The 25,083-nt window shown below is 38.3% G+C and overlaps 1 protein-coding gene and 1 long non-coding RNA gene across 5 annotated transcripts in view; one reads left to right on the top strand and one right to left on the bottom strand.

Moving 5' to 3' along the window:
- The window catches only part of ADAM22 (ADAM metallopeptidase domain 22), a 243,441-nt gene that overhangs the window by 93,529 nt on the left and 124,829 nt on the right, over positions 1-25,083 (bottom strand). The gene's annotated exons all lie outside the window — the stretch shown is intronic.
- On the top strand, positions 396-24,134 carry LOC129659354 (uncharacterized). The gene is made up of 3 exons (XR_008718024.1): positions 396-557; positions 11,434-11,554; positions 24,014-24,134. It is a non-coding gene; the product is annotated as an uncharacterized LOC129659354 (long non-coding RNA).

The raw sequence follows: 25,083 nt of genomic DNA, 5'->3' as shown, positions 1-25,083 counted from the left end.
TTTGCTCTCAATCTAGATCCTCACAGGAAATTATACCTTTATCAGCTCCAAGATGGACTAGAGTCCCCTTTTCCAAAAAGTCTTCTCAGATTCCCTCCTCCTCATAAAATGAAACTTTCTTGTGCTTCATCCAGCCTGGCATTTCACATGATGTACTCTGCCTATAAGTTAAATAAGCAGGGTGACAATATGCAGCCCTGATGTATGAAGCTGCATGAAGCACAAACTGGTATCAAGAGTGCCAGGAGAAACATCAATAATCTCAGATACGCAGATGATGTCACCCTTATGGCAGAAAGGGAGAAAGAACTAAAGAGCCTCTTTATGAAGGTGAAAGAGGAAAGTGAAAATGTTGGCTTAAAACTCAATATTCAAAAAACAAAGATAATGAGGAGGAGGAGCCAAGATGGCGGAGGAGTAGGACGGGGAGAACACTTTCTCCCCCACAAATTCATCAAAAGAGCATTTAAACGTCGAGTAAATTCCACAAAACAACTTCTGAATGCCGGCAGAGGACATCAGGCACCCAGAAAAGCAGCCCAACTCTTCGAAAGGAGGTAGGAAAAAATATAAAAGACAAAAAAAGAGACAAAAGAGGGAGGGACGGAGTTCCGTCCCGGGAAGGGAGTCTTAAAAAGAGAGAAGTTTCCAAACACCAGGAAACCCTCTCACTGCCGAATCTGTGCCGAGCTTTGGAAGCACAGAGGGCAACATAAAAGGGAGGGGAAAAAAAATAAATAAACAATTAAAAATCGCGGATTGTGAGCCCTACGGGAACTCCCCCAGCGGAGAAGCAGCGCAGACGCCTGCACGCGGCATTAGCAAGCGGGGGCTGGGCAGGGAAGTGCGGCACGGGCTGTGTCCCTTAGAGTAAGAATCGGGCCGAATGTCCTGAGCGCTATCTGAGCGAAATAATTTGGGCTAGCAAACCAGACTGTGGGATATCTACCACGCGAAAAGCCAGCCCTAACCTAAGACACCGCCAGGCCCGCGCACAGAACAAAGGACTGAACAGAGATAGCCGGCTGCAGACCTTCCCCCTCCGGTGACAGGCAGCCAGAGCCGGAAGGGGGCAATCGCAGCCCCAGAGAGACACTATCTATAAAACTGTAAGCAGGCTTCTTTGCTAACTAAAACTTCTTGGGGGTCTGGACGGTCAATATCTGCCTGAGAAGGTGCGCCGGTTTTACACCCAGATAACCGAGTGGCGGGGAGGCGATAAGTCGCAGCATTGGCGCCCGCCAAACACCTCATCACCTGAGCTGCTCGACCTGGGAAGAACACAAAACGCAGGCCCAACCGAGTCTGCGCCTCTGAGGACTACCCGAGTGCCTGAACCTGAGCGGCTTGGACCTGGGAGCTCAGTCCAGGGCCGGCCTCTGATTGTTCCCGGCGGAACAACCTAGAGCCCAAGCAGTGTGGGCAGGGAGGTTACACGCGCCGTGAGCGGGGGCAGACCCAGTGTGGCCGAGGCACTTCGAGCGCACGCCAGTGTTATCTGTTTGCAGCATCCCTCCCTCCCTCCCCACAGCGCGGCTGAACAAGTGAGCCTAAATTAAAAAAAAAAAAAAAAAAAAAAATAGGGTCCTCCACCGTCCCCTTTGTGTCAGGGCGGGAACCAGACACTGAAGAGACCAGCAAACAGAAGAAGCTATAACAGAGGGAAACGCCTTGGAAGCTACAGGCCATAGATTAAAACCCTGTGGTAACTACGGATTACATAGGAAGGGGCCTATAGATCTTGAGAAATATAAGTCGGACTAAGGAACTGCCAAAAATGAACTGAACCCACAATACTCACAACAAAACCAGAGAAAGACCTAGATATATTTTTACTATTTTTACGATCAATCTTTCTTTCTTTCTTTTTTTTTTTAATTAAAAAAAATTTTTTTTAAGTCCTCTATTGTCCTTTAATTTTCACTTTTATAACTATTACTTTGCAAAAAAAAAAAAAAAAAGGCCCTATTTTTTTTTTTTTCTTCTTCTTCAGCAAATTTCATATATATATTTTATAATTTTTTGACCGTGGTTTTTTTTTTTTTTTTTCTTTTCTTCTTTTTCTTCTTTTCTTTAACATTGCATTTTTGAAATTCCAAACTCTACTCTAGATTTTTAATTTTAGCCTTTTGATATATGTTATCAATTTTGTACCTATAGTTTTTTTCATAATTGCTGTGACTTTTTTTTTTCCTCTGTTTCTTTCTCTTCTTCTTTTATATAACATCGTATATCTGCAATTCCAAACTCTACTCAAGATTTTTAATTTATGCTTTTTGGTATTTGATATCAATTTTGTACCTGTATTTTCTTTATAATTTTTGCGACATTGTTTTTGTTGGTTAGTTTGTTTTCTCTCTTTATTTTTCTTCTTCTTCTTCTTCTTTTTTTTTTTTTTTTCTTTTTTTTTCAACGTTGTATTTTTGAAATTCCAAACTCTACTCTAGATTTTTAATTTTTGCTGTTTGGTATTAGTTATCAATTTTGTACCTGTAGTTTCTTTATTACTTTCACGACCTTGTTTGTTTTTCTTTGTTCGTTTTTTCTCTCTTTCTTTTCCTTCTCCTTTTCATTAACATCGCATTTTTGAAATTCCAAACTCTACTCTAGATTTCTAATTTTTGTTTTTATGTATTTGTTACCAATTTTGTACCTTTAAGAACCCAATCTTCAGGACCCATTTTTCACTAGTGTACGAGATTACTGGCTTGACTGCTCTCTCTCCCTTTGGACTCTCCATTTTCTCCACCAGGTCACCTGTATCTCCTCCCTAACCCCTCTCTACTCTACCCAACTCTGTGAATTTCTGTGTGTTCCAGACGGTGGAGAACACTTAAGGAACTGATTACTGGCTGGATCTGTCTCCCGCCTTTTCATTTCCCCCTTTTATCCTTCTGGCCACCTCTGTCTCCTGCCTCCTTCTTCTCTTCCCTGTATAACTCCGTGAACATCTCTGAGTGGTCCAGTTGTGGAGTGCACATAAGGAAGTGACTACTGGCTAGCCCACTCTCTCCACTATTGATTCCACCTCATCTCATTTGGGTCACCTCTAACTCCCTCCTCCCTCTTCTCTTCTCCATGTAACGCTGTGAACCTCTCTGAGTGACCCTCACAGTAGAGAAACTTTTCATCGTTAACGTAGATGTTTTATCAGTGGTGCTGTATAGAAGGAGAAGTTTTGAAACTACTGTAAAATTAAGACCGATAACTGGAAGTAGGAGGCTTAAGTCCAATCCCTGACTCCAGGGAACTCCTGACTCCAAGGAACATTAATTGACAGGAGCTCATCAAACGCCTCCATACCGACACTGAAACCAAGCACCACACAAGGGCCAACAAGTTCCAGGGAAAGACATAACAAGCAAATTCTCCAGCAACAAAGGAACACAGCCCTGAGCTTCAAGATACAGGCTGCCCAAAGTCACCCCAAAACCATAGACATCTCATAACTCATTACTGGACATTTCATTACACTCCAGAGAGAAGAAATACAGCTCCATCCACCAGAACATCAACACAAGCTTCCCTAACCAGGAAACCTTGACAAGCCACCTGTACAAACCCACACACAGCGAGGAAACGCCACAATAAAGAGAACTCCACAAACTGCCAGAATACAGAAAGGACACCCCAAACTCAGCAATTTAAACAAGATGAAGAGACAGAGGAATAGCCAGCAGATAAAGGAACAGGATAAATGCCCACCAAACCAAACAAAAGAGGAAGAGATAGGGAATCTACCTGATAAAGAATTCCGAATAATGATAGTGAAATTGATCCAAAATCTTGAAATTAAAATGGAATCACAGATAAATAGCCTGGAGGCAAGGATTGAGAAGATGCAAGAAAGGTTTAACAAGGACTTAGAAGAAATAAAAAAGAGTCAATATATAATGAATAATGCAATAAGTGAAATTAAAAACACTCTGGAGGCAACAAATAGTAGAATAACAGAGGCAGAAGATAGGATTAGTGAATTAGAAGATAGAATGGTAGAAATAAATGAATCAGAGAGGATAAAAGAAAAACGAATTAAAAGAAATGAGGACAATCTCAGAGACCTCCAGGACAATATTAAACGCTACAACATTCGAATCATAGGGGTCCCAGAAGAAGAAGACAAAAAGAAAGACCATGAGAAAATACTTGAGGAGATAATAGTTGAAAACTTCCCTAAAATGGGGAAGGAAATAATCACCCAAGTCCAAGAAACCCAGAGAGTCCCAAACAGGATAAACCCAAGGCGAAACACCCCAAGACACATAGTAATCAAATTAACAAAGATCAAACACAAAGAACAAATATTAAAAGCAGCAAGGGAAAAACAACAAATAACACACAAGGGAATTCCCATAAGGATAACAGCTGATCTTTCAATAGAAACTCTTCAAGCCAGGAGGGAATGGCAAGACATACTTAAAATGATGAAAGAAAATAACCTACAGCCCAGATTATTGTACCCAGCAAGGATCTCATTCAAGTATGAAGGAGAAATCAAAAGCTTTTCAGACAAGCAAAAGCTGAGAGAATTCTGCACCACCAAACCAGCTCTCCAACAAATACTAAAGGATATTCTCTAGACAGGAAACACAAAAATGGTGTATAAATTCGAACCCAAAACAATAAAGTAAATGGCAACGGGGTCATACTTATCAGTAATTACCTTAAACGTAAATGGGTTGAATGCCCCAACCAAAAGACAAAGACTGGCTGAATGGATACAAAAACAAGACCCCTGCATATGTTGTCTACAAGAGACCCACCTCAAAACAGGGGACACATACAGACTGAAAGTGAAGGGCTGGAAAAAGATTTTCCATGCGAATAGGGACCAAAAGAAAGCAGGAGTAGCAATACTCATATCAGATAAAATAGACTTTAAAACAAAGACTGTGAAAAGAGACAAAGATGGTCACTACATAATGATCAAAGGATCAATCCAAGAAGAAGATATAACAATTATAAATATATATGCACCCAACACGGGAGCACCGCAGTATGTAAGACAAATACTAACAAGTATGAAAGGAGAAATTAACAATAACACAATAATAGTGGGAGACTTTAATACCCCACTCACACCTATGGATAGATCAACTAAACAGAAAATTAACAAGGAAACACAAACTTTAAACGATACAATAGACCAGTTAGACCTAATTGATATCTATAGGACATTTCATCCCAAAACAATGAATTTCACCTTCTTCTCAAGCGCACATGGAACCTTCTCCAGGATAGATCACATCCTGGGCCATAAAGCTAGCCTTGGTAAATTCAAAAAAATAGAAATCATTCCAAGCATCTTTTCTGACCACAATGCAGTAAGATTAGATCTCAATTACAGGAGAAAAACTATTAAAAAATCCAACATATGGAGGCTGAACAACACGCTGCTGAATAACCAACAAATCACAGAAGAAATCAAAAAAGAAATCAAAATTTGCATAGAAACGAATGAAAATGAAAACACAACAACCCAAAACCTGTGGGACACGGTAAAAGCAGTCCTAAGGGGAAAGTTCATAGCAATACAGGCACACCTCAAAAAACAAGAAAAAAGTCAAATAAATAACCTAACTCTACACCTAAAGCAACTAGAAAAGGAAGAAATGAAGAACCCCAGGGTTAGTAGAAGGAAAGAAATCTTAAAAATTAGAGCTGAAATAAATGCAAAAGAAACAAAAGAGACCATAGCAAAAATCAACAAAACCAAAAGCTGGTTCTTTGAAAGGATAAATAAAATTGACAAACCATTAGCCAGACTCATCAAGAAACAAAGGGAGAAAAATCAAATCAATAAAATTAGAAATGAAAATGGAGAGATCACAACAGACAACACAGAGATACAAAGGATCATAAGAGAGTACTATCAACAATTATATGCCAATAAAATGGACAACGAGGAAGAAATGGACAAATTCTTAGAAAAGTACAACTTTCCAAAACTCGATCAGGAAGAAATAGAAAATCTTAACAGACCCATCACAAGCACGGAAATTGAAACTGTAATCAAAAATCTTCCAGCAAACAAAAGCCCAGGTCCAGACGGCTTCACAGCTGAATTCTACCAAAAATTTAGAGAAGAGCTAACACCTATCCTGCTCAAACTCTTCCAGAAAATTGCAGAGGATGGTAAACTTCCAAACTCATTCTATGAGGCCACCATCACCCTAATACCAAAACCTGACAAAGATCCCACAAAAAAAGAAAACTACAGGCCAATATCACTGATGAACATAGATGCAAAAATCCTTAACAAAATTCTAGCAAACAGAATCCAACAACACATTAAAAAGATCATACACCATGACCAAGTGGGCTTTATCCCAGGGATGCAAGGATTCTTCAATATCCGCAAATCAATCAATGTAATACACCACATTAACAAATTGAAAAATAAAAACCATATGATTATCTCAATAGATGCAGAGAAAGCCTTTGACAAAATTCAACATCCATTTATGATAAAAACTCTCCAGAAAGCAGGAATAGAAGGAACATACCTCAACATAATCAAAGCTATATATGACAAACCCACAGCAAACATTATCCTCAATGGTGAAAAATTGAAAGCATTTCCTCTAAAGTCAGGAACAAGACAAGGGTGCCCACTTTCACCATTACTATTCAACATAGTTTTGGAAGTTTTGGCCACAGCAATCAGAGCAGAAAAAGAAATAAAAGGAATCCAAATTGGAAAAGAAGAAGTAAAGCTCTCACTGTTTGCAGATGACATGATCCTCTACATAGAAAACCCTAAAGACTCCACCAGAAAATTACTAGAACTAATCAATGACTATAGTAAAGTTGCAGGATATAAAATCAACACACAGAAATCCCTTGCATTCCTATACACTAATAATGAGAAAACAGAAAGAGAAATTAAGGAAACAATTCCATTCACCATTGCAACGGAAAGAATAAAATACTTAGGAATATATCTACCTAAAGAAACTAAAGACCTATATATAGAAAACTATAAAACACTGGTGAAAGAAATCAAAGAGGACACTAACAGATGGAGAAATATACCATGTTCATGGATTGGAAGAATCAATGTAGTGAAAATGAGTATACTACCCAAAGCAATCTATAGATTCAATGCAATCCCTATCAAGCTACCAACAGCATTTTTCACAGAGCTAGAACAAATAATTTCACAATTTGTATGGAAAAACAAAAAACCTCGAATAGCCAAAGCGATCTTGAGAAAGAAGAATGGAACGGGAGGAATCAACCTACCTGACTTCAGGCTCTACTACAAAGCCACAGTTATCAAGACAGTATGGTACTGGCACAAAGACAGAAATATAGATCAATGGAACAAAATAGAAAGCCCAGAGATAAATCCACGCACATATGGACACCTTATCTTCGACAAAGGAGGCAAGAACATACAATGGATTAAAGACAATCTCTTTAACAAGTGGTGCTGGGAACTCTGGTCAACCACTTGTAAAAGAATGAAACTAGAACACTTTCTAACACCACACACAAAAATAAACTCAAAATGGATTAAAGATCTAAACGTAAGACCAGAAACTATAAAACTCCTAGAGGAGAACATAGGCAAAACACTCTCTGACATACATCACAGCAGGATCCTCTATGACCCACCTCCCAGAATATTGGAAATAAAAGCAAAAATAAACAAATGGGACCTAATTAACCTTAAAAGCTTCTGCACATCAAAGGAAACTATTAGCAAGGTGAAAAGACAGCCTTCAGAATGGGAGAAGATAATAGCAAATGAAGCAACTGACAAACAACTAATCTCCAGAATATACAAGCAACTCCTACAGCTCAACTCCAGAAAAATAAATGACCCAATCAAAAAATGGGCCAAAGAACTAAATAGACATTTCTCCAAAGAAGACATACAGATGGCTAACAAACACATGAAAAGATGCTCAGCATCACTCATTATCAGAGAAATGCAAATCAAAACCACTATGAGGTACCATTTCACACCAGTCAGAATGGCTGCGATCCAAAAGTCTACAAGTAATAAATGCTGGAGAGGGTGTGGAGAAAAGGGAACCCTCTTACACTGTTGGTGGGAATGCAAACTAGTACAGCCACTATGGAGATCAGTGTGGAGATTCCTTAAAAAACTGGAAATAGACATGCCTTATGATCCAGCAATCCCACTGCTGGGCATACACACTGAGAAAACCAGAAGGGAAAGAGACACGAGTACCCCAATGTTCATCGCAGCACTGTTTATAATAGCCAGGACATGGAAGCAACCTAGATGTCCATCAGCAGATGAATGGATAAGAAAGCTGTGGTACATATACACAATGGAGTATTATTCAGCCATTAAAAAGAATACATTTGAATCAGTTCTAATGAGGTGGATGAAACTGGAGCCTATTATACAGAGTGAAGTAAGCCAGAAAGAAAAACACCAATACAGTATACTAACGCATATATATGGAATTTAGAAAGATGGTAACAATAACCCTGTGTACGAGACAGCAAAAGAGACACTGATGTATAGAACAGTCTTATGGACTCTGTGGGAGAGGGAGAGGGTGGGAAGATTTGGGAGAATGGCATTGAAACATGTAAAATATCATGTATGAAATGAGTTGCCAGTCCAGGTTCGATGCACGATACTGGATGCTTGGGGCTGGTGCACTGGGACGACCCAGAGGGATGGAATGGGGAGGGAGGAGGGAGGAGGGTTCAGGATGGGGAACACATGTAAACCTGTGGCGGATTCATTTTGATATTTGGCAAATCTAATACAGTTATGTAAAGTTTAAAAATAAAATAAAATTTAAAAAAAAAAAAAAAACAAAGATAATGATATCTGTCCCATCACTTCATGGCAAATAGATGAGAAAACAATGAAACAGTGACAGACTTTATTTTCTTGGGCTCCAAAATCACTGCAGATGGTGAGTGCAGTCATGAAATTAAAAGAAGCTTGCTCCTTGGAAGAAAAGCTATGACCAACCTAGACAGCATATTAAAAAGCAGAGACATTACTTTGCTGACAAAGCTCCATCTAGTCAAAGCTATGGTTTTTCTAGTAGTCATGTATGAATGTGAGAGTTGGACTATAAAGAAAGCTGAGCACCAAAGAATTGATGATTTTGAAATGTAGTGTTGGAGAAGACTCTTGAGAGTCCCTTGGACTGCAAGATCAAACCAGCCACTGTTTCCCCATCTATTTGCCATGAAATGATGGGACTGGATGCCATGATCTTAGTTTTCTGAATGTTGAGTTTTAAGCCAACTTTTTCATTCTCCTCTCTCACTTTCATCAAGAGGCTCTTTAGTTCTTTGTCATTTTCTGCCATACGGGTGGCGTCATCTGCGTATCTGAGGTTACTGATATTTCTCCCGGCAATCTTGATTCCAGCTTGTGCTTCCTCTAGCCCAGCGTTTCTCATGATATACTCTGCATATAAGTTAAATAAGTGGGGTGACAATATACAGCCTTGACGGACTCCATTTCCTATTTGAAACCAGTCTGTTGTGCTTTGCCCAGTTTTAACTGTTGCTTCCTGACCTGCATATAGATTTCTCAAGAGGCAGGTCAGGTGGTCTGGTATGCCCAGACCATCCCCAGGCAGAAGATAGCAGAAAGACTGAGATGTTTTGAATCATCATCTGAAGAATGAAAGTGCCAGCCATATCCTGGGCCTTCTGCTTGGTGATAAATGTACTATTTCATGATGACTGATGAATGTGAAAAAATGTAGATCAAAAGTGAGCCTTCTCACCCATGTATGTCTGATGCAGAGTCAAGTCTCCTTATGTTGGTGGTTCTTAAAGAGTCATGTCCAGCCCCAAAGCATCAGCTTGTTAGAAATGCAGATTGTCTAGCCTCTCCCCAGACATACTCAACTGGAGGCTGTAGAAGCTCTCAGGTGACTTCCACGCACTCTAAAATTTGAAAACAACTCCTTTTCACTACATCTGCCTCTGCATTCTAAAACTCCTCATTTATTGAGCTATTTGAAATCTTATGCTAGTTCCTGAGCAGATTCTAACTGAAGCATTAAGAATATAAATAGCCATAGCTCTTCTCTATTTCTTCTCTTGTTATTCCCAAATAGCTGGTTTTATCAGAAACAAAATGGAGGGGGAAAGGAGAAACAAGAATATGTGAGAATTTTACCATGTACAGACAGGAAGAGCAAAGCTACTTTTTGTAGGTGCTGGTAAGATGGTACCATACAGGATAGTTTGACCAGGACTAAAAGGGACACAGCAGTCAACATCCCATTAGCCTGGAACTAAGGGGTCTCCCAGGATGCAGGTCATTCAGTGCAGTATCTGTGAAAGTCACAGGCAAATCAGTATGCATTTAGTCACTCTAAAAGGGACAGGTTAGTGCAGACATTTCCAGACCGAAACACCAGCCTGTAGCCCTTGTGATCCTGCTGTCCTCCCTGAGTCACAGCTCTCTCTCCCACTTGGTGGGCACCAGGTCCAGGACCGGCTTCTGCCTTGCAGATCAGACATCCTCCTGCATAAGTGAGATCCTTGCTCACACTAGAAGTTCACCACCCTGGGCTCACATTAGTGTCACATTACTGGCACAAGGGAAGCTTTTTATAAAAGATCAAACTTTACTCCATGCCATTTATATCAGGACCTTTAGGGAAGAAACCTGAGCATTTTTTTTTTAAACTGCCCAGATGACTCCAACATGCTGCCTTAGGCTGAGAAGCTATGCTCTAGCCTATTCCGCTTTGCAGGAACTGAGACCTGCCCCTGAACTCGACTGCCCTAAATTTCTCCCAGGCATGTGCACTGACCAGACCTTTGTTTGAGGCTGCGAGGCTGGAACCTGTTTCACCAGGTGCTGGTTTACAATAGCCTCTTCCCAATTTTCCCCTGATTGGCATTGACATGATGAACCTGCCCTCCCCTCAACCTTGCCTCTCCCTCTCAATAGTGAGAAATGACATTTTAAAGTCAGGAAAATCCCGAGTCTCCCTGGGGTCATTAGGATCAAGGAAATTCCTAGAAAAGCTAAGTTTTACTTTGGAGAGGATCCAGCAACTTATCCTGATTAAAATGTATAACCTGGGATTATATAGACTCAGACTGGCTTCATAAAAGGGACATAGGTTAAACATCTGTTCAGTTACACAGTGTAAGGATATCTGATTCCAAAGGTTCCCTAAGGGAAACAGAGAGAAAAACAATCTCATCTCATTTTACAGTAAATTAAAATTAAATAACGCTAACACACAGTTGATAATCCATGGATCTACACTATTGTATGCCAAAATCTTTACCAGTTCATGCCAAAACAAGAAAAAAGGGCAATTCAATTTTTCATAAAGTTAAAAGTAATTTTCATATGACTGTCCTTTGTTCTGAGATTTGCTCTTGTCTTCTCTTTGATTACAAAGATTATCCATTTTTAATTTTAATAGCCTTTTTATTTTGAAATAATTATAGATTCACGGAAAAGTTCCAAAGATGGTACAGAAAGTTCTTGCATATCTATCACTCGATTTCTCCTATTGTTATCACCTTACATCACCCGAGAACATTTGTCAAAAACTGAAAGACTGACATGGTATGTTACTGATTATGAGGTTCTGAACATTTATATTTCACTAGTGTTTCCATTAATTTCTTCTTTCTGTTTCAGGATCCAGTCCAGGTTACCATATTTGCATTAGTTGTTATACACATTCTTTTTGAATTGGTAGCAATGGTAAATATGATTTAGGTATTCTGAAGGCACTGTTTCCATATATGGCAAAATAAAAAGATCGGCAACCCTATACTGATTTAAAATTTGTTTTGTTAGTATGTGTGTGTGTACTCAGTCATGTCTGACTCTTTTCAGCCCTATGGACTGTAGCTCACTAGGCTCCTCTGTCCATGGAATTTTCCAGGCCAGAATACTGGAGTGGGTTGCCATTTCCTACTCCAGGGGATGTTCCCAACTCAGGGATTGAACATGCATCTCTTGTGTCTTCTGCTTTGGCAGGTGGGGTGTATTCTTTACCACTGAGCCACCTGGGAAATAGAAGTCCAGGATCAAGAATATGAATGAATACTTCCTAGACTCTACTCTCACTGTAGATTTCAAAATAGATTTTTTTTTCTAAACTACCCTTATATGTCCTGTGCTGGGCTCAGTCGCTCAGTCATTTCGACTCTTGGCGAGCCCATGGACTGTAGCCCGCCAGGCTCCTCTGTCCATGGGGATTCTCCAGGCAAGAATAAAGGAGTGGGTTGCCATGCCCTCTTCCAAAGGATCGTCCCAACCCAGGGATCAAACCCATGTCTCCTACATTGCAGGCAGATTGTTTACTGTCTGAGCCACCAGGAAAGCCCAAGAATACTTGAATGGGTAGCCTATCCCTTCTCCAGAGGAACACCCTTATACAAACAGGGTTAATTTAAATGACTAAAATAAAATTTTTAATATAATCCATGGAAATAATTTTTGAAAGGTTACTCAATAACACTTTGCTATAATATTAATAATACTCTAGGACTCCTCATTGCTCAGATTGTCCTGGACAATCCTTTCAAGGATGTTTGCATAGTGGAAAGCCTTTGAAGATAGAGAGATGTCTCCCTCTAGAGCAAAGAGCAAGCATGTTTACTTCCTATGATAAAAGATTCAGGTTTTTTAAATTCAGAATTTCTCTAGTAACACAACACACTGTGTGTGCAGGTGTCACCTGGCCCTTTTCCTCTGTCACCCTCTAGGGATGGAGGCTCAAGATACAAGTATATGAAAATATTGATGTTCTGGCTACTTCTATTGCCATGAGTAACAAAGTTCTTTGTCTTTGACCCAGGATCTCTTGTCTTCTGCCAGCATAGATGAAACTGCAACAGCCTAACTTGTTGATTTGTAAGTAGGATAAAATCTCAGACCCTCACAGTTGTTGAAACTTGGATTTCCATTTTCCCCTGAAAAGTAGGAGGTTTGTTAACAAGGAGCTTCCATTCCCACATTCCCATTTTCCCATAGGATACAAATTGGCTGCAAACAAATAAGACACACATTGTCCATCTTATTATAGCTAGCCTGTCTCTCATTTATGCCACTGGTTGGTATCTTTGGACATTTGTGTTTGCCATTCCATTCCAGGGTACAAGTCTTTGAGCTGTATCCAAATTATCAGCTTATTCCAACATCTAAAGCTAAATGATCCTTAAAAAATCTCTGCACTGCTTTAATACTCGTTGATAAGCACTTGCAGATTAAGCATCAACCAAAAAACATTTTAAAAACTAAAAGGAGACAAATATAGCTAACAGAAAAGAGTATAATTTTATTTAAAAGATGCATGTACCAATGGCTGATTCATGTTGATGTATGGCAGAAATCAACACAATATTGTAAAGCAATTATCCTTCAGTTAAAAATAAAGTGTTAAAAAAAAATGCATGGTTCCTGCTGAAGAGGAAAGATACATAAGAATATTGTTGCAGCAAACATTCTTAAATATTGTAGCAAACGTTTCCACAAGAAAAGAGAAAAGAGAGAACTAGAAAGCCACTGGATATGTTAATAAATAAAAGTGATAAAGAAAAGAGCTTCTTATTGGAAAATGGTGAACACCACAGAAAATAGGGACCGTAGAGTTTTCGAGTCAAAAAAAAAAAATTACAGACCCAGTAAATTTAAAATCTACTTTTATTGTTGTGCAGGAATCTTTCCTTATACTGTTTTCCCTTGGGTAATGTTAGCTGTTGAAAACAAAACATGAAAACAGGGATAGGTTCCCAGGAATTAAAGCTCCCAAGTATCCTAACTAAACAATTGTTTAAGTCTTTTGAGATGCAAGCTATTTTTCAAAGTTAAAGACTTACTCCCTCTCCTCTCATATGTAGGCTCAGGCACTTTCAGCACATACTCCAATTGTTTTTACATTAAGACCTCCATAACAAATTAGCAAAACCTGGGTGGCTTAAAACAAAAACACTTTATTCTCTCACAGAACTGCAGATGAGAATCTGAAATCAAGGTATTGGCAGAGCCATACTCTCTAGAGAAAAATCCTTCCTTACTTCCTAAATTCCAATGGTTGCCAACAAGTTCCCAGTGTTCCTTGGCTTGGAGCTGCATCCTCTAGTCTCTGCCGCCATCTTCACATGGCATTCTTCCTGTGTCTCTATGTCTAAACTTCCCTCTTATACAGATACCAGTCATGGATTAGGGTTCTCCTCTTAACTTGATCACATCTGAAAAGACCCTGTTTGCAAAAAAGATTACATTCACAGGTACCAGGGGATATGACTTGTGTGGGGACATTATTCAACACAGTACAAATTCTCATCTCCTTTCAAGTAACCATATGAATTTGTTTATTCATGATCCAGAGATGTTGCTTCTAAGAAGCTTGGCTCAGTAAAATAAAATGCAAGTGTCTACAGCAGCCCTCATCTAAAAAGATTAACCCATATCTTAATTACCTCTAGCTAGACATTCTACTTTCCCATAGCTTCACTGAACAATACTCATCACCTGTTTACACAAATATACAGTAAACCTGGTAATTCAGCTGGTAAAGAATCCGCCTATGATGCAGGAGACCCTGGTTCGATTCCTGGGTCAGGAAGATCCCCTGGAGAAGAGATGAGCTACCCACTCCTATATTCTTGGGCTTCCCTGATGGCTCAGGCAGTAAAGAATCTGCCAGCAATGGGGGAGACTCGAGTTCGATCCCTGGGTTGGGAAGATCCCCTGGAGGAGGACATGGCAAACCCACTCCAGTATTCTTGCCTGGAGAAACCCCACGGACAGAGGAGCCTGGTGGCCACAGTCCATGGGGTCACAAAGAGTCAGACACGACTGAGTGACTAAGCGCAGCACAGTAAACCTGACCTTCAGTTCTTTTATTACGTCAAACAGAGCTTCCAAATTGCTTATTTTTAACCAGAGAATAGGCAAGAGAAATTATTTTTCAGCTGTCAGGTAATCGCTTACAGACACACTGATATAACAATGTCTGAGCAGACTATGAAAACATTCTAGGTTCCCACAAAATGCTCCTCAGCAGCAAATTACAGTAAAGCAGAGAGGGTACTTGGCAGGTTCTCTGGGATGCAGTTCTAAATTGAGAGAATGGAAAATCAATGCGAAGCACATACAGTGACTGAATAATTACAAACTCATGAAATTATAACTCTTTCCAGGAAACTACTGCATTATTGTATTTTAACAAATAATAGATGCTTAAATATATTGCTCCATATGAATTGCATATTACGTAAAACCTATTCTATAGCTGATGTTTGAATATCATTAGGGAAGAAATATAATTGTCTAGAAGGCAGTTCTAAAAAATGACAGCATATCCCTAAAATGAAGGAAGAAAAAGATTTTTGTTCCATCTGAAAAGTATAACATCTTTGTTTCTTTCTTCTCTTCCTTTTTTATCTAATAATATGTAACTATATGAGGGTTTAAGGTAAAGAAAAAAAGACATTGTTTTTCCACTATCTCCTTTAATTTCACTTCCATTCTGTCACCCAGCCATTTGCTCTTTAAAAAAAAAAAAAAAAAAAAAAGGACGGATAAATAGGGAAAAATTCTAGCTGCCAAAGGAAGGCTGCATTGCAGCATCTCTTTCTCCTCTTATACCTTGAACCTTAAAAACTGTGTTCAAGAACTCAACACTAGCATTCAATGGTCATTTCTATTCCTCCACGGATGATTTTGAATTAGCCCAAGATTAATTTAAAGATACAAACAACGGGTTGGCTTACTAAGGACAAACTTCTCAAACAAAGTCCTTTGGGGAGGTAGGCTAATATTTAAGGATTGTATCTGTCAAAAAGTGACACTAAATCTGAAAAAAAAATTTTTTCCCAACAATATTTCTACCAGTACATGATTGTCATTTGCCATTTTTGGAGTGATTTCCTGTAAAATGAAGGACGGAGTTGAATTGGTGGTCTCTAAGGTTTTTCCTGGGTCTATGAATTGCAGTCTATTTTTTTTTAATCAAAGATTACCAACTTTCTATTTCTTTTAAATAACCAGGCCAACTTTCAAAGAGTTAGTATATTTTACATTGCATTTACCATTAAAAAATTAAACCAACAGTGAAAGATGTGTTTGGAAAATTTTTAAATGTTACATATAAACATTTTAAACAATTAAAAAATTATTTGTAAAATTTCATATAATTTATGACTCACAGTATAAAAAGATATACATATTTATAGGCAATGAAAAATGTATGAATCAGAACTTTTAGGAAGCTGCTTTTATCATCCTTAGATGCTTACAGAAAAGAAAGATTGATAATTAGTAAGTTATTTTGGGTTTCCCTAATGGGCTCAGATGGTAAAGAATCAGCCCTCAATATAAGGGACCTGCATTCCATCTCTGGGTCAGAAAGATTCCCTGAAGAGGGGAATGGCAACTCACTCCAGTATTCTTGCCTGGAGAATTCCATGGACAGAGAAGCCTGGCGGGCTACAGTCCATAGGGTTGCAAAGAATCTGACACAACTTAGTGACTAACCCTTTCACTTTTTTCACTTTTTCAAGTTAAATTTTAGCTCAGTGAGTTATGAAAGAACAAAGGAGAACTTTTTGAGTAAAAGAAAGTAGGCATTGATAACGAAAGTAAAGCTCATTCTTTGAAACAAATATTTTAATAAACTCAAATAAGATTAACCAAGTAAGAGTAAAGGCACAAATAAAATATAATAGAAATGAAACAGGAGATGCTCTAATACAGAATTATCAGACCTTACCAGACCTTAAAAACCTAAAATGATTTGAAGCAAATTTAGCAAAATACTAACATGTATCTACACATGTATCTGTTACCACATTTTATAGAATTTTTAATATGTTTGAAACATTTCAAAGTTACTGAAATTTTTATCATAGGTCAATTGCTGGGATTTCATGACTTGAAATTTAAAAGTAATTTAAAGTGACTCTAAAATACCTTCCAAAGACAGCACATGAGTATAAGCCTCAGTACACAGGATGACCTTAGCATCAGGTGAGCAGATGGAAGCCTTTCATTTTTCCTGTTTATATTCACTGCATCTTTTCACAGCAGGGGGAATAATCTGCTCTCCCAGATCCGTCCAAACTGAACTTCTCCCCACATACTGTTGGGTAAACAGGAGAAATTACCCAATTTCCTAACATGTGACTTACTTCATTCATTTATTTTTTGTTGTTGTTGTTCAACATATATTTATTGTCTTTGAGGTCCATACATTATGCCAAGAGCTAGGTATGCAGTCCAAGCTCCCCTGGGAGTTTGCTCTTGGAGTAACTTCTCATATAATGTATAATCTAGGGCATAGAAGATTGCCTTCTTATGGAGCAGGGCATAAAGAAGTGCCGTTGGTGATCGTGATATGCTCCCTGCATCACGAGCAGAATCAGAAACCAGCAGTGAAAATGAGTGGAGGGCACCAAAGACCTAGTCAGAAATTCTTTTCAAATTTCCACTTTACCTCAATAACGATTTCAACATGAAGCATTTCCCATAACCAAGCTCTGAGCTACATGTCTGTCTTTCTCATTTAACAGATAAGGAAAAAATGAACCATGGAAGAAATAAGTAACTTGTCCAAGGCCACATGAAAATTAATTGGCATATCAGGATATGAATGTAGGTCTATCTATCTCTAAATAGAGGGCCTTTCAGGTGGCATTGGGCTTCCCTGGTAGCTCAGTTGGTAAAAAATCCTCCTGCAATGCAGGAAACCCCAGTTCAATTCCTGGGTCAGGCAGATCTGCTGGAGAATGGATAGGCTACCCACTCCTGTATTCTTGGGCTTCCCTGGTGGCTCAGCTGGTAAAGAATGGACCTGCAATGTGAGAGACCTAGGTTTTACCCCTGAGTTGGGAAGATCCCCTGGAGAAGGAAACAGCTAACCCATTACAGTATTCTGACCTGGAGAATTCCATGAACTGCACGGGGTTACAAAGAGCTGGTCACAACTGAGCAACTTTCACTTTCCAGGTGGTGCTAGTGGTAACGAACCTGCCTGCTAATGCGGGAGACATAAGAGACTCAAGTTCAAACCCTAGGTCAGGAAGATCCCCTGAAGGAGGGCATGGCAACCCATTTTAGTATTTCTTGTCTGGAGAATCCCATGGACAGAGGAGCCTGGCAAGTTACTGTCCACAGGGTCAGGTTACACAGAGTCGGACACAACTGAAGTGACTCAGCATGCATGCATCTCTAAATATAGCCTCAAATTGAATAAGAATTTCTCATATTCTTTTCCATTAAGGGTTATATAGAATGTTGACTATAGTTCCTGTGCTATATATCCTGTTGTTTATATATCCTACACATAGTAGTTTGCATCTGCTAATCCCACAATGTCAATCCTTCCTTCTCCTAACCATCCCCCTCCTTGGCAACCACAAATCTGTTCTCTATGTCTATCTGTTTCTGTTTCGTAGACAAGTTCTTTTGTGTCATATTTTAGATTCCACATATAAATGATATCATATAATATTTGTCTTTGTCTGGCTTACTTCACTTAGTATGATAATCTCTAGGTCCATCCTTGTTGCGGCAAATGGCATTATTTCGGTCTTTTTATGGTTCTGTAATATTCCTTTATACATATATATATATATATATATATATATATATATATATACACATACTTCCTTGGTGGCTCAGACTGCAATACAGGGGACCCAGGTTTGATACCTCAGTCAGGAAGATCCCCTGGAGAAGAGAATAGTAACCCACTCCAGTAATCTTGCCTGGAGAATTCCATGGACAGAGGAGCCTGGCAGGCTACATTCCATGGGATCTCAAAGAGCAGTTAACAGTCATATATATATATATATATATGCCACATTTTCTTTATTCATTCATCTGTCGATGGACATTTAGGTTGTTTCCATGTCTTGGCTATTGTGAATAGTGCTGCTATGAACATACGGATGAATGTTATCTTTTCAAATTACCGCTTTATCAGAAAATACACCTACGAGTGGGATTGTTGGATTATTAGGTAGCTCTATTTTTAGTTATTTGAGGGACCTCAATAGTGGCTGCACCAATTCACGTTCTCACCAACAGTGTAGGTTCTGTCTCTCTTGTACAACTGTCTCCATCTCTTCTTCTGCCCACCCTCTCTGGTTTCTTCCTCTTCCTCTCACGCACCAAGGCCCTGCACATCAAGGCCTCTTGGGCCTTTGTCCATACTAATTTCACTGCCTTGAAAAGCTGTTCCCTTACCATTTCACCTCCTATTACTTATCATTTAAACTTCAAAGTTAATCTCATTTCCTCAAGGAAGTCTTCCCTAACCAACCAGACTAGATCAGGTCTCCTATCAAACACTCTCAGAACAATAGAAACCTCTCTTTATGGCACTCTCATAACTGCCATTGTAAAAGACCTATTGGCAGTTATTTTCATTATGCCTATCACCTCTACTAAACTACCTGCTTTACAAGGGCAAGAATTATATCATATGTTGTTCACAGCTATCTCCCTGACCCAATGGCAAGCTCTCAATACACATCTATGAATGAAAGAGGGCTGAGAACACAAGTGGGGTGTCTGACCATTGGAGCTTTTGTATATTCTGCCAGAAATCTCTAATGTCAACTTTTCCATCTAAATGTCTAATCTCACTTAATCTCCACATTGCCTAAATTTTTAGGAGTTTCCTATGGGGATAATCAAATGCACTGGCACCCCTTCCTTTTCTATTTCATAGTGTGCTAGTCACTCAGTCATGTCTGACTCTGCAACCCCATGGACTGCAGCCCACCAGGCTCCTCTGTCTATGGGATTTCCCAGGCAAGAATACTGGAGTGGGTTACCATTTCCTTCTCCAGGGGATCTTCCCAACTCAGGGATCAAATCTGGGTCTCCTGCATTGGCAGGTGGATTCTTTACTGCTGAGCCACCAGGGAAGCCCAAATGCCAAGGTGCCAATTTTCTAGTTGTTACCTGTTCTTATTTTTATAGTAGCCACTTATTCACCAGAAAATAAGAATTTTTTATAAGTTAAAAAGAAAATAATACCAGTTTGGGACAACACCAAGGGAATAACGTGATTTCTCTTGTTTTGGCTTCCAACCAGTTTCAAATTGATCAAAAACAACATTTCCACAAATTACTTCTTAATCACAGTTCACTCTGATTTCAAAAATTTTTCTGAAAGTAGATCTGTATAAGACATTATATAATACAAAGATTAGCCCTGCAATTAGAATTAAACTAGGGAAAATATTCTATTATAGAATAGTTACTTGGTTTCATATATAGAAACACTATTAGTGCTACTTTGATTTTTTTAATTTATGACTGACATGTCTTTTTAAGTTTATAGATAACATCTTGAATATTAACAGATTAAGTAATCATTTAGATACTTATTTGAAAAATTTTTTACACAGAAAGAAAATAAAGAGGACTTTCTGCTCAAACAGGTTACAAACAGAGCTTAGAAACAGAACTCATGCTGACACCAGCTGTTACAGTCCATTTCTGCTTATTCCCAGCAATGAGATACCTGACCTGTATAAACTGGTAATGGGCCAATATATTTTCTTCACACTACAGAGTTAAGACCACTTGCAATCTTAACAATGCCATTAAGGAAGCTGATGCATTATACATGATGACTGACCTAGAGCAACCTTGCTTTGGTCCCAAGGGAAAGCAAAATTTACTTAATCCCCAAAGAATTTTTTTCAAATAATACAAAGAGAATTAAATCATGAAACCTGAAACCACACTGATTACAAGATGGCGGAGGAACATATGTCTGCATAAGCCTGCCAGGGGGAAAATGCACAGTGTCCAGCTCATCAAAAAGATGCTAAATAGATGACTAACAGGGGATAAAAAGTAAAGTTAGGAGACAAACCTGGAATAATTGTTACATGTGATCAAGAAACAGATATTTTAAGTTTGTTTAAGAGATTTGTGTAGCTCTTTCATGTTCTTCCGTGTGTGTGTGTGTTGGCGAATGAACGGGATGGGCATTTTGAAGCACCTTGGCAGGGATACAACAAAATATTGTCTAGTGTTTTTGCAGAATGATGACACCTTTCAGCTTCCCTGCTCTTGTCCATAAAACTTTACATTTCCTCCACTCCAGACAAAAGTACACGTAGGGATAAGATGGGCATAAGAATGAAGCCATGTGTTTGCCATGTGCAAGATGGCAACATATTTCATATGGTTACAGTTTAAAAGCCACAGCAATTCCCTCTACTGAACAATACTCAGTCTAACTTCTAAGGAGTACAAAGAAGGACTAAAAATAAACCCCAAGAGAAAATGATTGAAAAAACAGGGCATTCTTAAGAGGGCATTTACTTTTCTTTAGGATAATGCAAATTTTATATTTAGAAGAAAAGAGACTCACTCAAACCAAACGATTACATCTCCAATTCATGGCTTACTAAAACATCTGCTAAGGAAGATGTATTGATAATTGTAAATGGTAAAATGAAATGCTGTAATTTAAATATCTGTATTTTGATTCCTCTGCCACTATAATTATTGGTTTCCATAAAGAGCATAAATTATAGTGAATAATAGCATGAATTCCAGCATCAGACTGCTTGGCTACAAATTCCAGGGAAAGTTAGTTAAATTTTATGTGCTCAGTTTCTTCATCTGCAAAATGAGGATACCAGTGGTACTACTGAGGGAGTAAATGATTTAAAATATGTAAAACACTTACCAGACTAGTGCCTGGCACATAGTAAGTATCATACACATGTTTGTTATTTCTCCAACTGCAACTAGTAATTCTATTTTTATTATTCTTCAGTGCAGTTACCAGTATTGATCTCATTGAGAATATCAACATAATTCAAAGAGGTAGAGATTGTACAAAATGGGAAATTCAGGATCGTAAAATTTAGAACACTTATGGGTATAATAATTATTTATTTGCAAAAATACAAAATTTTGAGAATGATATAAAGTCATTATAGCAAATCATCATATTTTTAAATTCTGGTAAAGTGAGGTTTCTTTAGCTAGAGAGAATATGCCACCGATAGCCTTAAGGAAGCAAAATGAGTTTGGCTTTGTGAGACATGGTTAACTCTTCCAAGTAACTAGCATTAAACTGCTGGCAGCAGTTATTCACCTCTAAGATGAGACTAGCCTTGGAGATAATAGATCGCAAGAAAAAAGCATAGTCTTTCCACAGGACAGTAAGACAGTAACATATGGTGATTATCAATCAATGACAATAGCTCATAGGACTCCCTGCATGTGTGCTTAGTCCCTAAGTCATGTTCAACTCTTCTGCAACCCCATGAACTGTAGCCCTCCAGGCTCCTCTGTCCATGGGATTTTCCAGGCAAGAATACTGGAGTGAGTTGTCATCTCCTTCTCCAGGGGATCTTCCTGACCCAGGGATCGAATGCAGGAGGATTCTTTACCATTGAACTACCAGAGAAGCCCAGGACTTGCTTTACCAATCATCAGATAAATAGATTTTCCAGTTACACTTTTGTTCAGCATTTAAAATACTTCATAAAACTTCTGTGAGAATATCATGGCTCTTTCAATAGTAACAAGAAAATTGAATCATTCTTCTGATATAATTCACCATTTAAAATGAAAGCATTTAAAAATGGGAAGCCACTCAAACCCACAGGACCCAAAGGAGGAGGTTTCCTGTGCTGGTCCTATTTGCAATCACACAATCATCTCTGAATTAGAAGATCCTGGAATTGAATCACACCATCCCTGAAATTCAACTCAATAATTTCTAATCAATTGTTAGAAGAGTAACCCTGTTTGTACATTTACTTTTTAGAAAGTTTAGATCTCATTCTTGCAGGCTTCTTATATCCTGAGGTTAAGAAAAATCTTTTACGTCAGCTGTTAGGAGCTAATGAAGTCATTAAATATAACAAAGTTTAAAACTAGTTTAGCTATAGCTAATAACTAATTATTATGTATAAGGAAAATATATTGATTAATATTTCTTTAATCATTCTAATTTAATTACAAGTCATATTGATGTTAAGTCATGGCTAAACTCTTTTAGAGAATGTACTTGAGAAAAAATGCTTCCAAGTCATCTAATTTTAAAATATGTGTATTTGAGGTTAAATTATTTTTTTAGTAGTGTAAACAAATATCATGTCCATAGCTATGACATCTGAAATGTTCTCTCTGGCCAAAATAACTTGTGTGAGGTACATGCATGCCCATTTCACCTATGACACCTGCATCTTTAGTTCTCCTTTGCACCAGAAGTTCTGCTTTCAGAGTTTAGGCTCAGTGCTGAGAGTGCTTAACCTAAATCTTCCAGAAAGTGCAGCAGAAGAACATACATACAGATTCAAACATATGGGTAGTCGCATCTGCCAAATATTCCTATCATTGTAGCAGGAGTCCCTCAAGGACCAACTAAAGGTCTTTAATTGATAGTCTGCCCCTCAGCTGGCCTTGAAATGATTACTGGGTTTCTTTACTGGATAAATGCCCCCCCCACCCCCACCCCTGTCTCCACAGAGTCAGGGAAAATGCCTGAAACTTCAGTTTGAAATTAAGGATGATAAAACTAAGAGCTTAGGTGACAACTATAAATAGATCCATTAAAAAAATTCCTTTATAAAAGCATCTTCATAGGCCATATGACTTCATTACTATCTAGGTGACTAAGTATTCTTCCCATATCCAAGAAGTTCTAGAAAAGCTACTATAGTGAGAACTCAAGATAGAAAGCCTGTTTCTGTAACATAAGGAAAAGATGTAAATAAGAAAGACATTTTGGAAAAGAAGTACTGCTGCTGAGTTGTTCTCCTTAAAATAAAAAGAGATAGAGATTTTAAATAGCCTTTGTATAGATTACTTGGCTACTTTGTATAGATTCCGTGGCTATTGCTTGCATTTCATCTCAAAGACAGCCTCAAAAACAAAGATATTCTAAAAGCTATTTGAAAAAAAGATTCATCACTGATACAGCAGTATGGGAGGCTCTGTATTAAGGCATGCAGCACAATTTACTGCACATCAAGGTCTGGTTTTTCTTTCCTATTTAATCATTTACTCTTCTTGCTTCTATAGAAAGAACCAAGAATCTGGATGGTAATGCAGTTCTGCGAATCAATAAGGAAACTGGATATGCAGGATAAGTAAAAACAGATTAATCCCCTTTGTTCATCTTTTCTGCTGCAATAAATATATGTAATGACACTTTGGCAGTTGACTAGCTATTTCTGTGCTCCCCATGAGTAAAAAAAGAAACAGTTCAAGCACTTATGTACTATTCAATTATATGCAACGAGTTTGGGAAAAATCTACATCTCATAAAAGGATATGTTAAGTAAAGGTGTCATTTAAAAAAACAAAAGTAGAAGCAGAATGAAGTCACTAAACTCTAATGTACATTTTAAATAAATTAAATCCTGTCACTAATAATTGAGAAGATTTTTTCCTAATAAAGGAGTCTACAATGTTTTATAGCACCCTATAATCACTTGTGGGGTTTTTTTTGGTAAAAAAAAAATTCTTAAAAGATACCTTAAGAAACATTATTTCTTTAACACACTGTGCACGTTTGAAGTACTCAAGTATTGAGAATTATGTTCCTCATGGAGAAATCTAGAAAACAATATGAGAAAACCTGAATACAATTCAAGATCAAAAGCAATTTTATATGGATGATTTTCAGGTTTATAGACACTAGAAAGTTAGCATAAGCCAGGAAGGTATCCATTGTCCTGACAGTTATCACATGTAAATTTTTCTAAGTGATTTCTTATAGCTGTCCTCCACTAGTATTTTTTTGCCTGTCGTTGACACATTCATTTTGGAAGACAAAAGGGTTAAGACAGGATTTTTAAAGTATATCTCTCTTTTTTAAAAAAGAAAATAGAATTGAGCTGGAAATCTAACTTTTAAAATTGAATGCAAAGGCAATCTCCTTGTAGCATAGCCTCCTGCTAGGGGACAATACTGTGCTGAGCTAGAAATCTTTCATGAGCTGCCAAACCTCAGGGAGGGGAGATGGATGTGACCAGCAGAGAAAAGCTATCTTGTAAGAAAACACTCAGGCTTTCTCCTTGCTTCTATATCAACTTCCCTGATACTCAGTTCCCAGAAATGACTGTGGCCATTTCAGTTTACCTAAACAA

Source organism: Bubalus kerabau, chromosome 8 (assembly GCF_029407905.1).
Source record: "Bubalus kerabau isolate K-KA32 ecotype Philippines breed swamp buffalo chromosome 8, PCC_UOA_SB_1v2, whole genome shotgun sequence".
NCBI lineage: Eukaryota > Metazoa > Chordata > Mammalia > Artiodactyla > Bovidae > Bubalus > Bubalus kerabau.
The sequence above is the reverse complement of the archived record's forward strand: the minus strand, read 5'-3'. Positions and strand labels throughout refer to the sequence as shown.